The sequence below is a fragment of the Pinus tabuliformis genome, chromosome 5_2 (assembly GCF_031772625.1).
Source record: "Pinus tabuliformis cultivar Carrire ecotype Pingquan chromosome 5_2, CPIR1, whole genome shotgun sequence".
Taxonomy (NCBI): domain Eukaryota; kingdom Viridiplantae; phylum Streptophyta; class Pinopsida; order Pinales; family Pinaceae; genus Pinus; species Pinus tabuliformis.
The window spans coordinates 12,522,885-12,537,625 of NC_142306.1; the positions used below are offsets into that span (position 1 = coordinate 12,522,885).

Here is a 14,741-nt window from a genome sequence, read left to right on the forward strand (position 1 = left end):
AGAAAGTAAAGATACATATACATAAATTGAGATCTCTGTCAAATGATATATGAGTCGTGGCATGGACGTAGCCATCTAGAGAATGATCATGTAAATGGATCTATTCATGGGTGCAACCATCCATCAAAGAGGATCATAATGAAACCAAGGCATGATTGTAGCCATCCAATAATGAGAAAGATCACATATGATAATTCGTGGTTTGGGCGAAGCGAGCCACCTGAAAGAGACATGCATATCATCATAAACCATGTCACACCACTTCGCAACCTAAACTTTTGTGATATGAGTCCACGGTCTTGCGCTCCAACACAACCTGATCGAAGTACATATTCTAACATGCGAATAGATGTGTTGGTGTCAAGCATGATAGAAGGTTGCTTGATTAGCAGTCCATGATGTAAATTGTTAACAAGGGCAAGAGAAACCACCAATAATGACAATGGCCCTCAAGGTACTATCAGTACAATCCATGGGATGTGAATATAGGAATTGAAGTCAAACATCTGTGAAATCACTCTATCAAATGCCAATGATGTGAACTTCTTGTCGAGTGCAAAGAACTTGCCATTAGGGCATGCAAGCTCTAAGGTAATAGAAGGGAGTCTCTTGGTTAACTTCTCGGATAATAAGTTGAAGTCGACAGAAAGCGACCGTGTCAAGGAGGGCCATAATGAATCCCACATCATCAACATGAGATGAGAGGATGCAAAATGATTTTGGATGATACAGAGAATCAAAGGTAAGTGTAACTACAAAAGGGAAACTCTTGAACATATTGGCAACACAAATTGGAAGTTTGGCAGCTTTTGGATCCATAGGATCGGTGGTCATGATGATGTGGCAGAGATCAAATGGAAGGAAAAAATGAATGGCCCAAACCCAGGAAGGTCAATGATACAAAGGAGGATATCCCAACCTGACACGAAGCAAAGAGTGTCATATTCAAGAGTGAGCTCCTGACACAACTGATAGATTTCCAAATTTTCCCCCACCATTTCTGATGAGTACCCCAATTATTTTTTAATTGCAAGCTTGAAGGGGATAACATATTATTGCACTGTAAGTTCATCCTTTGGGTGATCCTAGTAAGTTTAACAAGCCCTAGGAAGGAGAAGCTCTTGTTTGTCATGATGATGAATCTGATGTCGTTTAATAGTTTAACGAGTTTGACAAAGGTGTAACTTGGTATCTTTTTCAAGTTTAGAGAGTTTTAAAAAGACACGTAAAATGAAACTTCACATGGTCCCTTTTTGTACATTTGCATCTCTCGAGTCCGAAAAGGTAGAAAAAAATACTTAATAGAACCGCTTGACCATTTTAGTTAAGTAGTACCTTTATCGTAAATAGTGCCTCCTAGCTCGAAAAGGGGTAAACTTCTATTGGGCGTATGACGTTTCGCATCCATTAATGAGTTCGAAATGACAAGGGCTTGACCATATTTTTGTTTTTAAAGGGTCGGAAAAGAGCTAAAAGTAGACCCCCCCATTTTTATTCTCTTTAGCGAGTCAAAAAGGGAAAAATACTCGGCAATCTTTTCATATGAGTTTAATGAGTCGAGAAAAGAGTAGAAATATGACTCATCGCCATCGTCGAACATCCATAACCTGTCATTGCACAAGTAAGGAAAAGTGTATTATCGAGTCCTTGAGGAAAAATAGGTCAGAAATATTTACAAAACCTGATATTTTCATGAAAAATGAATAAAAAGGGAAAAAATAAATATATTTTTACCATTTACAATTTTACCTTTGCAATGAAGAATTTTTACACACTTTTTCCCTAGTTTTTCTAAAGCAGATTGCAGGAGATACGGGAGGTCAATCGATGAATCGTAAGTTCCAGGTAACAGCCGAAGCCCCGAGCTCCATTTTCAAGCTATTCATTTATGTTTTTAGCCATTTCTTCAGATTTTTAGGGAGGTTTTTGAGAAAACAAATTGTCATGGGCCGGTGCGATATTCGGGCACGAGACCTCATCGGCTGAGGGTGATTTGCACACCTGGCCACGATGACCAGTGCGACTGTTTCTAAAATAGGCACATCGGCACCGTGAAAGGGGAAAAATCAATTTTCCTCAAGAACGGACCTTTGAAATTTGGATTTTATGTGCCAAAATTGATCACTAGCTTAAATAAATGGCTTTTGTAGGAGAGAAATTATCAAAAATGGTGGATAATACGAAGATGTGGGCACCCAGGAAATGAATGAACCAAATTTCCTGGAGGCTTTAAGAGCTTGCAGGCTCCTCAAATTCTTCCTTACACCAGGTATGTGGGCCCGACCAGAATTGCTTTGATACTTGATAAGATTTTGGGACATCAATCATGATATTTTTGTCATTAGGGACCAAGAGCTGGAGTTTACAACTCTAGACATCTACTTCATCATTGGGCTATCCCACAGTGGTGAGAAAATGAACTTATATGGGTCACGTCTGATCGAGGAAAGCATATATTCCTTGCTTGTCGAGCATTGTCCTAATACCCTAAAATCTAAAAGTGGGAAGATCAATATTTCTAGTGTGCGGGATTTAACACTGAGTGTTCTTCTGTTGACCATCAACAAAGTGGTGGGGTCCCAAGCAGAACATGAGACTAACAAGTCGAATTTCCTTTATGCTATTGACTACACAACTCCTATGATCTTCAACTGGGCGAAGGCCATGAAGATGAACATCAAGTGCCAGTTGTCCAAGGCCAAGGTGGGAAATCTGAAGCAATTTGGCTTCGGTTTAGTACTCGTGACCTTTTTCCTGGAACGAGTGCCATTGTTCCAGTATCAGTTGACTGATGTTGATCCTCCCATGCCACGGGATCTGCGGATGGCCCGTTGGAGTCGTTTTATGCCCAGGATCACTGGGGTCGGTAGTTGTCCTACCGACCAACATTCTTTTCATGGCTACAACGTCAAAAAATCTTCGTGGAGGACTAGTCGTACAACGGCTCTAATTTCCGTACAGCGGCTGTAATTGGTTTTGACGATGAAGGTAAAAACCAATTTTTTGATTTTTATGTTTTTAAATCTTTTATATATATATATATATATATATATATATATATATATATATATATATATATATATATGCATTATATAACATTTCACTTATGTATGCAGATGTTGGACCAGAGCAGCCAGCCGGGATGTCCCCGATAGCCAGGCACTACCCCCATCCTATTGATGTTGTCGCCCCTTATCAGGCAATCTCCTACTCATTATCAGGAAGGGAGCGATAATGAGTAGGAGATTGCGAGGAACCTGGAGGGGTTGACTCATGGTATCCCAGAGTATGCTCGGATAGGAGACATGCCTCGGTGGTACCAGAGGCATAGAGTGGGAGTCTCAGGTCGAATCGATCGATTGCTGAGTCATTTCATATGAGTTGTCTTGTGTTATCATGACCACCATGCTCAGTAGTTCCTAGGTCCAGCACTTACATATTTTTTTAGGCTTGCATGCCACGGACGTTCGAGGCCTACGAGCCGTCAATGTTATTATAGACATACATATTATTTTTTGGGGTTTTGATGTATCAAACATTCTCATACATATATCTATATATATATGTGTGTGTGTGTGTGTGTGTGTGTGTTGTATTTTCCTATTTCTTATGGTACAAATGGTTTGTCTTATCTTTTATACATTTGGCAAATGTATTTCCAACAGATGGATATGAAGATGCATTCATAAAATTTGAGGGTTCTTGATGGAATATTTCCCGTTGAGTTGAAGGAAAACAAGCTGTGAATCCAGGTTGAAAACCAATTCTCTGATACCCAGAGTGATGGCTTCTGATAATAGTTCGATGACCACACTGTACTCAGTAATGTTTTTGGTTGTACAACCTAGGTAGATGCCTTGAAGGTCAATCAACTCACTGTTATGGTTATAGATAGCCCATGTCATGGATGATAGGTTTCGGGTACCACGACAAGCACCATTAGTGAAACCAACGTAAGGAGACGCAGACATCTACAAAGCAAGAAAAGCATAGTAAACAGGAGGGTAGTTTGAAAACTTATCACACAAAACCATGCTATATAGAAATGAATTAGACACTAATGTACATAACTAATCATGAAAGATGACCTAAACATAATGCTTTTTGAGGTAAAGCCCGTTGCAGGGCTTATAGAGAGGATTTCCTTCATAATCAATAAGTTCATAGGCTCCTTTTTGCAAAACGTGTTTTACAATATAGGGCTTGTGCCACATAGGTTCAAACTTGCCTGCCCCCAGCTTATCATTAGCATGGTCATATAGCAAGACCAAATCACCCTCGAAGAAGGTGCGAGCAGAGACCGACTAGTCAAAATGGGTTTTGACCCATTTCTTTTCCACTTCAATGACCGTGGCACCGAGATGGCGAGTCTCGTCTAGTCATTCGAAACATAAGAGGTGTTCCTCTTCAGGTGATGTTTTAGGGAGGAGTTCAACAACTAACTTGAGTGAAGGAATCTCACATTCGATTGGTAATCTTGCTTTCAGACTATAGACTAGCTGGAATGGTGTGAAACCAATGGTGTCTTTGGTTGAAGTTCGGTAGGCCCACAAAGCTAAAAAAAGCATGAGATGCCAATTTGACTTGTGCATCTGAATAGTACACTGAAGCATAGTGACCAAAACTTTGTTCACGGCTTCAACTTGGCCGTTGGCTTGAGGGTCATATGGGGTCGAGCCATCATGGCGCAAGCCCAATGTAGATGTTAGTTCTACCATCATGCAATCTCTGAAATGGGAGACGTGATCTATGACAATGGCTTGGGGTACACCGAACTTGGAAATAACATGGTTAAAAATGAATTGAGCTATGTTAGACTTTAAGCTTCTGTGGTATTTTTTTGAAAATTTTGGTGTTATTGATATTAATATTGAAACAATAGAAGACAGTGTTGATGCCATAATAAACGACAACACTCATAATAATACAACACAATTTGATAAGGCAAATATTGTTGGTAATTACGTTGGAAATGTTGATGCTATCGGTGATCACGTTGGGATTAATGATGATAAGAGATGCGGGGGTGAAAGGATTGCTGCAGGTAACAACACTGTTGGAAAACAAATTGAAATAGCAACAGTGAACACAATAACAGATCTGGTTAATAACGAGATCCTAGTGGACGTGGTGAGCAAATCAGGCTCTTGCGTTGTTTCCAACACCCTCAGGAATGAAAATTTCAGTGTTATTAATATTGAAACAGTAAAAGACAGCATTGATGCCATAATAAATGACAGTGCTGAGAACATTACAACGCAATTTGACAATAATAATGGGGAAAATATTTCAACAGAATTTGACAATAAGGATAAGGATAGCAGAAGTGTAGAAGGTGAGAACCGCAAGTTGGACATTAATATAGGATGTAGAATTAATTCCCTAGGCATTCAAAGTGACAACGCTGAGTGGAAATGCATAGATAATCAATTTAGGGAAAAACATAATAATTGCGGTAATGATAGTTCTGTTATTAAGAATCCCAATGTTCAGAGTAAACCTGATAAGGGAGTTGTTAATCTCTCATCCCTAATGCTCACTCCTGAAGAAATTAATACCCTCGGCAAAGGCTTAGGGTTTGCGGTCTCTCGCAGGAACATTCCATTTGAAAGCATCATCTGTAACATTGAGAATGGGACTCAAGGCCATTCATTGGATGACAAAGAGGTATTAAGACACGAATGTTCCCTAGTTATGCCGAAATCTAACCAGCCAAAGAGTAATTTAAATAAAGAGGGAGAAGATGCTCTTAGATCTCTTCGTAATAATGATAAAATAGTTGTACTTAAAGTGGATAAAGGAGGGGAAACTATTGTGTTAGACAAAGATGATTACATTCATAAGATGAATGAGCATTTAAATTGTGGGAGTTATAGAAGAATCAACTCCAACCCCATTCCTAGGGTTATGAAACAGGTCAAGAAAGCCATCATGGGAACAAACCTTGAAGATAAAATGAAAAAGAGGTTGATCCCATCCTGTGAGGTTATACCTCGAATCTATGGATTACCAAAAATCCATAAGGAGGGGGTCCCTCTTAGACCAATAGTTAACACCATTGGCTCCCCTACCTATGAATTAGCTAAGTATGTGGCTAAGATTCTGAAACCTCTAGTTGGTAACACTCACTCTTTTATAAAAGACTCAAATGATTTTATAAAACTTATTAAGAATGAAAAGGTGGATAAGGATGATATTCTAGTAACTTTTGACGTGGTTTATTTGTTTAAAAAGATTCCTCTAGATGAAGTTGTTCATGTTATAAAGATAGCCACCGATCCTGAAACAACAAAACTTGCAGAAATTTGTTTACGATCCATCCTTTTCAACATTCAAGACCATTATTATGAACAAATATCAAGAGTAGCCATGGGTTCCCCACTCTCACATATTTTCGCCAACTTATACATGGAGTAATTTGAAAGAAAAGCCCTTGGCTCATACCCTTTGAAACCAACTTGGTGGAAAAGAATTGTTGATGACACTAACTTAAAATGGACTCATGGCAAGGCTGAACTGGAGAAGTGAAGGAAATAGACACTTAGTTTACAAAATGTGGAACAATCAGGAAAATGATGAGGTCAATCAAGGATAACATAGATCATCAACAACTCAAGGGTGTGTACAAGATTGATTGCTCATGTGGCAAGAGTTATATTAGGGAAACACGACGATCTCTGAAAATAAGACTCAAAGAGCACAGAGTTGATATTAATAATGGGAGATCCTGTACATCAGCCCTTGCAGAACACTCATCCAAGACCAAACATCATGTATGTTTAGAGGACACCAGAATCATTGCAAGAGAGGAGCATTATCAAAAGATAAAAATTAGAGAGGCTATTGACATTATGAAATTTCCTTAGAACCTCAACAGGGTCAATGGGAGTGAGTTAGTGGAAATTGGCTCCCCTTGATTAGAGAGATAAATCCCTCCAAACCTTTAGAAGCATAGTTTAACCCCCCAAAATTAATTATAAATTTTAAATTAATCAATTAATTAATATTAAAATTAATTAATTAATAATAACCAAGATAACCAAATTAAAAATTTATTCGAGTTTATCGTAACAAATTAAATAAAATTAATTAATTGATTAATCAAATAAATTAAATAATTTACTTATTAGATACTTAGGGTCAAATAAAATTAACATAAAATAGAAATAAGAAATTATTAAGCAAAAATTATAAATTAATTAAATTAAATTATTTGAATTAACTAAATTAAATTAATTAATTATTAAATAAAATTATATTAATTAATTAATTAAATCAATTAAATAATTAAACAATACTTCTATATTAATTAATTAGATACTTAGGATTTAATTAACTAATTTTTTATTTATTAAATTAACAACTTAAGAAAAAGATAGATTATTGAATTATTAAAACAAAGAATTATAAATTAATTAGATTAACTAATTAATTAAATTAATTTACTAATTAATTATATTAATTAAAAATTAATTAAATTTACTTCTTCGATAATTAGGTTAAAAAGAAATAATAAAATTAATTAAAAACAATAAAAGTAATGTATAATCAATGGGATAAAACACATTAGAACATTACATAAACTTATCTCGTTGTTTTAATTAGTTATTAAGCATTATTAATTAATTAATTTAACATATAATTAAATTAAATAATTGAGCCCCAAGAGTTAGTTTAATCGGTCAAATCAAGTGCCTCGCCAATGGGAGGTCAAAGGGTCGAATCCCGAAAGCTCTTGGGGTTAGGTCAGTAAATAGGCCGAGGGGTGTTGATTCCCTTCGGGTGGCGTCCACTCAGTGTTTAAAACCCTGGACGTAGCGGCTACCCACTGACCCGGGTATCCGTGAACCAGTAAGTGAAAAAAAATTAAATTAAATAATTAGAATAAATATTAAAATAATTAAAATAATTAAAATTAGAATTAAAAATTTATATATGTAAGGGTTGTCTTCTATATAAAAATTTATCATTTTCTAGGTTTTTGGTATATATACTCTGGTCGGAAGATTCTTCTCTCAAAAAAATATCATTCATATTCTATCAATTTTTGGTCCTGATGATGGACCCCCTTTGGGGTTCAAAATGTTGACATAAGGAACTTAATACAGTGGATAATCCAGAGCATGCTACTCTAAGGAATTGAGCTGACATCTTAAGCAAACTGAACAAGAGATCTTATCACCAGCAATTCCAGTGAAGGGTGAACAAGAGGATCAAGCAATAGGATCCTTAGGCAAATCTAAAAAACCGTCTCAATGGCCATTTCAAGCGCCTTCTATCACCGTTTACACTTGACTTGGGCTCATTTTATCATAATGGCTTATCAATATAGAATGAATATAAATATAGATTTCTTCAGTCTCTATCTACAGAGTTTACCTGACTGCAACCTACCTTACCTGAGGTTGCCCAAGATATCTTGTGCTTCACCTTTCTCTCATCTCACCAGCAAAGTCAACCACACCACCTCTTATGCTCTCCAGCCTATTGGATGGGATGACATCTGCAGAATATGTAGGCATCTCTTCAGTCCATTTGGTGAAGTAATCCACAACAACGATAATGTAGCCATGCCCCCAGGCCGAACGAGAGTTACATGTCATATAATCGATGCCCCATTTGGCAAGGGACTAATGGTAATGATGGGGTGTAGGTGAGCGGGCGGGGTGTGCATCTTGCATTGGTAGATTTTGCATTCATGACGCTTGTGGACAGCAAGAATGCAATATTTGAAGATGTACAGCTAGAAATAACCAACGCGAAGGATTTTCTGTGTTGTAGCATAACTAGACATATGACCACCACATGCCCCGGAGTGGCAATCATTGAGAGCTCTTTTAGCTTCTAGATGAAGCCATTGGTGAACAAGTTTCGCATTCGGATATGTTGGTATTTCATGCACCACAATTTTGGAATTAATTCCAGGCATTTCTTCGTAAGACCATGCAAACACATCACATAATTCCCCTATATGAACGAGTATATGTCTTGATCTCATCTGGACAACAAGATACCCTGATATGAATGTGTTCAACGACACCCGATTTGATAGAAATGTCAATCGGCATCGTTTGGGTAATACTAAACAAATTTCCTTCTAACCATACTTCATCAGTAACAGTTGGTTGTGGAAATGGCGAAGAGGACTCTTTGAAAGAGGTAGACACAACCGTTGGGCAAGGCAAGAATGAGGAGCGTTGATGGGTATCGATCCATGGTGGTTCCTCGAGAGACATTATTTCCATGATACCTTCATCAGTGAGGAAGGTCTCGGCTAAGGAATCAGATGATTCCAAAGTGCCAAGCGAGGGGGATTGAGAATAAATATCGAGAGAGGTCTTCGAGAAATGAGAATCAAAGGATGCATAGTTCACAGCCGAAACAATTTCCACGTAATTGACTTCGGTAGGACTAAGCAGCATGATTTCATCCCAAGCATCAACTAGATCTAGCGCAGGTATTACCCAAGGATCAGATCAAGTAGAGATCATGTTGACAGAGGCAACATGAGGAGGTGGGAGTGGAAAAATCCCCATTAAGGCAAAATATTTGAAGAGACCTGCCCTCACACTCTCAAAGGGAGCACGAGAGTGCTTGACATATGTAACATTGCCATCAAATGAGGAAGAGGCAAAGAAAGATCGTTGATCAACGGTGACAATCCTCCCTTGATGGGGAAAATGGATCGCACGAAACAAATAGGAGGCCATGGCATGCATGGCATGAGTCCATATTCGGCCGATTAGAAGATTATAATTGATATTGGTGTCAATAATCACTACTTCAACTTACACTATCTTGCCTTCCAAGGTGATGGCAAGGTTGGGTAAGACACTGAAGGGTCACAAATTGCACCCATCGAAAGCTTCCAATGTAGAGACTGGTTCACTATAGAACCAAGAGCCTTCCATCACGGAGTTCACATGATGGAGGTAGAAGCACCTTCATCGATGATAGTGCGGGGGATGGTCTTTTCATTAATAATTAGTTGAATAAGAAAGGCAATCTGATGAGGGAGTCTCTGAACATGGTTCCCTAGATCGAAATAGATCAAATTAGAATCAGTGGGATCAATGCCCATGATAGCTAATAGCAAAATTTTCTACTGTGATGGGCAACTTTGGAGTACCTCGAGAGCCAACATAATGGATGGCACCTGAGCTAAATCTTAAAAAATATTGTAATGCTAAGTGGCTCGGGCGTTGGGATTATATGAGGATTACCATAGCACACCTCGAGAGGGTGGTCGTGTAGCGGAATAAGGGTTAGGGTGCTTGATTTACAGAGGGCCAGAACTCGGGGTAGAAGGAGAAGGTGGAGCTTCTTTTTCTTTCCCTTCTGTGGGAGCTAGAGTTTGATAATCCTTTGATCGGGTAGCCACATTAATGGGCATGCTCATTATGAACACTTGAGATCCAGAGGAAGCGGATTAGGGTTGGTCTACCATCTAAGCCTGCTGAGACGGAAAAGGATTTTTGATGACATTAGGTGTCCCTTTGAGAAAACGACTAACTTCCGATCATCGTGGACAATCCTTAATATAGTGATCCTCCTCACAGATGAGACAGGGATACTTGGGTTTCCATTGCGAGGATTTACCAGCAAATGATTTTGGAAGACCCTATTTTGGGGCATCGGCTTTAGCTTTAGCTTTGCCTTTCTTTTTTCCTTTTGAGGATTTATCGCTACAATGGACTAGACAGCGTGGACCTCCAAGATTTTACCAGGGCTTGGAGTGTTTTGAATGAACTTTTGGGAGCAGTATTCGAGACTGACTTCTGTTTGGAAGAAATTTTGGCAGGGGCCTGGGATACTGAACCAATAACTCCATTAACAAGAGGAACAACGAGTGACTTCGATGTCGCAGGATCGGATGATGGCCACGAAGAATTGGATAATAATTCGTATAAGGTGCCATACTGATAGTAGACTAGGTCCAAGTACTTGGCATGAGAAATGGCTTGCTCTTTAGTGATGCATCCACCCATGGCTATATTGCGAGAAATTGGGGTTACGAATGATTTGGTAAACCATTCGGCGAGCAACTAATCAGATATCTTGAACTTGATCAGTCGATGTCTACGTCCCATTCATGGATATGATCATAGATGTGCATCGCAGTGTCTTGCTTAAGTGATGTGAGTAGATAGGTTCCCGTTTCATAATGAACCAATGGCTAAAAATGTGTGAGAAAGGCCATGGCTAAATAATTCATGTCATGAAAGGTACTTTGAGGTAGCTCGATGTACCATTTTTCTACAGCACCAGTGAGGGTCCATTAGAAAAGATGAAAATGAATTGAGTCATCTATGTATGAGTTCGATGAGCACCAAAGGTGATATGTCATCACGTGGGCATGAGGATCTTCTTTATCTTTTCCATCGAACTTTGGGCAATATGATGGTATCTTGGATGGCACCAGAGGCCAATATGGTGAATGGAGGATCGGGTCATTTCTAATACATGATACATCTGGCTACTCAAGTGTATCCAAGAAAGGTAACTATGTGTTAAAAGTCATGGGCAGTCGATAAGCGGGCCCATAAGGAGGAGCCCATCCTTGTTTGTAAGTATTTTGGCCCCACAGTGGGGGATTTGAGCCATATAGGATTTCAGGGTACCCCTATTGTAGATTAGCTTGACCAAAGGGAGGGTCCGGATCTTGAACACCTTTAAATTGTCCAAGCACAAGCCGCTAGTAGGAAACATATGGGTTAAAAGGCTGCTAAGCCTATTGGCCCTAAACGTACTAATATGAGACCTGTTGTCTTAGAACATAAGGTTGTTGAGCTTGTTTCCCTAAACAAGAGGGTTCTGGACCTGCAATCCTTGGGCATAATGTTGATATGCTTGTTGCCCTTGGACATAGGAATTTTGTACTTGGTGCCCTTGGCTAGCAGGATTCTGAACCTGTTGGCCTTGGACAAGAGGATTCTACACCTGCTGCTGCAGAACTTGACCTTGAACCTGTCCCTGCAAGGGTTTCCCTTATCGATAGGTATACAAGGGTTGCTTCTACCTAGGTTGGTTTTGGTGACCTTGCGGTTGCAAAATTTGTCTCGGGGTTTGCATAGGTTGGCCCTACGAGGGTATGGGTTGAGAGGTATGCAGAACATATTGCATTTTCTGTTGCACAACCTACTACAACTGTTGTAAGGATTGACCTTGTGGTTGTTGCAGATGACCTTGCTACGAGATAATCTGCCTTTGATGTTGCACGGAAAGCCCTTGTTGCAACAAGGGTTTCCCTTGCGGTAACAAAGGCTACCCAGGTTGTTGTAAAGGTTGTCCTTGTTGTTGCAAGGGTATTTGAACGGTGCCTGGGAAATTACTCAACTAAATCTAGCCGTAGCAAGGTTGGATGTACTGCCCAGATGGGATGGTGTAACATTGATTAACCAATCCTTGAGAACTGTATGGAACATAAGGATTGTGGTATTGGACCTAAGCCCCATAGGGCTACTGATACTGGATGTTGCTTGATCCAGACAGACCACCAGGATTTTGAACTTGTTGGTACTAGACGTTGCTTGATCCAGTAGGGTTAGCTGGGTTATAGAAAATACCAGAAGAGGGCTGGTTTATACCAAGTGTGTGAGCTTGTGAATTGCTCACAGTAGTGGCACCCGACACCATGGAAACGTTCTGGTTCCACCCCCGAGTGGTGGTACTATCTGACAACTAAATAATGGGACAGAGGGACTGATGGAAACAATCTTTGAAACCACCAGTTGTGACTGATGTGTAACTAGGATTGATGATACAAGAGTATTTGGGACGGTGGGTTGCACCAAGACTGAAATAACAGCTGGTTGGGAGGTCATGTTTGTGAAAAACAAACATAATGTGGGCTTGATGCCTGACGCCAAAATAGGATTATGGTAGAGGGATGAGGCACTAGGTGTGCCTAAAACTAAGTGCCCTAAAGACACATAGCCAAGTGGTAAGCTGGTGGAAATACCTTCTAAATAATGGAAACCCTCGGGAGAGAACTACAACTGCAATTCTCCCCCCTCAACAGTGTGTGGAGTTGAGACTTTGGACTCATCACGAGACGTGACTGGAGCATTACCTTTGGGTTCCATGTCTGAAAACAAACAGCGATGAGTAGTTGAACGTGTTGGATACCTATACCAATAGGTTTCATATTTCATGATTGGCAAGAGAAAGGCCAAATATGCTCTGCTTTGAGTTCACAAAGATCCCATATTTCCTAGAGAACAAGAGGTGTGTAATCTCTTTCAAATATTGAAGACCTTTATTTCAATTTTGTGGATGATTCAACAGTCTAATCTGGATCATGCCATGTGTTCAATTTTGAGTTATAGAATAGAGAAAGAAGTCTGTCCAAACTGTTTAATCTTGGCAGACAAGTAGTTTAGGTAGAGAAGCAAAGGTTCCCAACAGCTTAAACTGGGACCTTGGAAGAGATAAGGGTAGAAGTAGATAGAAAAGAAAGAAGAAAAAGCCAAAGAAAAGAAAAGGCAAGTAAGGGTTTGCAAGCCTAAATGCACCCTCCAATGGAGAAACAAAAAATGCTAGGAAAATAGCTGGGTAGGCAGTTGTGGTTGCAGAAAGGATATTTTCACCACTACTCATATGTCAAGAGGTGTTTTGCCAAGGCAAAAATCTGTCGGTGGACAAAATGGTTAATTCCATCAAATTACAGCAAGGAGCATAACTAACCTCCCTCTTCCCCTCTATTCCATTACTAACACTCCCTTTCTTTAGCTGAGATTTATGAAGAGAGATCATGGTTTTATGGTGGTTCTAGTTCATTCAGAATCCACATTTCTTGTCTAAGATCTTTTCATTTTGATCTACTCTCAAAACCAAGTCAATTTCAGATAAACTCAGTAAAATCCCCTGCATTTGCTCCCTTCATTCATATTAACCTCTAATTCTACTATATAGCTCCCCTATTCTACCCCTTCCCCTAATAATACTAACACTATGGTGTATAAAGCCCCAAATCTTATAAATACTCCCTCCCCTTGGCATTATAGCCATATATTCTTCAAAAGGGACCAAAATGACATCTGGTCACTTTGGTGAACCTGTTCCATCCCATTCCCCCTTGCTGCAAGTCAAATTGCTCCTTAAACCATCATTTGCATTGGAAAACCCTTATAAAACCCTCTTCCGCCTTTAAATCCTTTGCAAAAGTTACCAAAGCCAAAAAACCCGCCTCTGGCGCATTTCCAAAGGTTAGCGCATTGTTTGTTTTAAATACAAAAACATTGAAAACCCAATGAAAAACCAATAAAAAACCCTCTACCCAAAGTTTTCCGCCTGCATATAACCCGAGCATCTTCGCACTCCGCCCACCGTCGGATCAAGTCTCTGAGATCCGACGACCCACAGCAATATCGGAGCGGCCCCCACTGCTGTCCTTTACCGCCCGAGAAGGTGACGTTGCGTCACGTCAGGGCCTCTCCACGCGTCAAGCGCTAAGGTATCTCGGAGCCGGGCCTGACAACTTCGGCGCCGTACCCAAACCGCCCCGAGAAACCGTAGCGGTTAGCCTTAACCGTAACCGCTACGGTCCTAACCGCCACCTGTTTTCCGCCAACGCATCGCCACGTCACGCCCGCCTGTACTCGCCCCGCTATTCGTCCACCTGGCCGCTGACATGGCCGCCACCTCATCGCCCCTTGGACCAATAATCTACCGCCACGTCACCCGATGACGTCAGCTGACGTCACCTCACCTTGACCCACCAATGACATCATGCTGACGTC

The 14,741-nt window shown here is 39.9% G+C and overlaps 1 pseudogene; it reads right to left on the bottom strand.

The window, feature by feature from the left end:
- LOC149157228 (14-3-3-like protein D) overlaps positions 1-14,741 on the bottom strand; it is a 106,301-nt pseudogene that overhangs the window by 32,282 nt on the left and 59,278 nt on the right.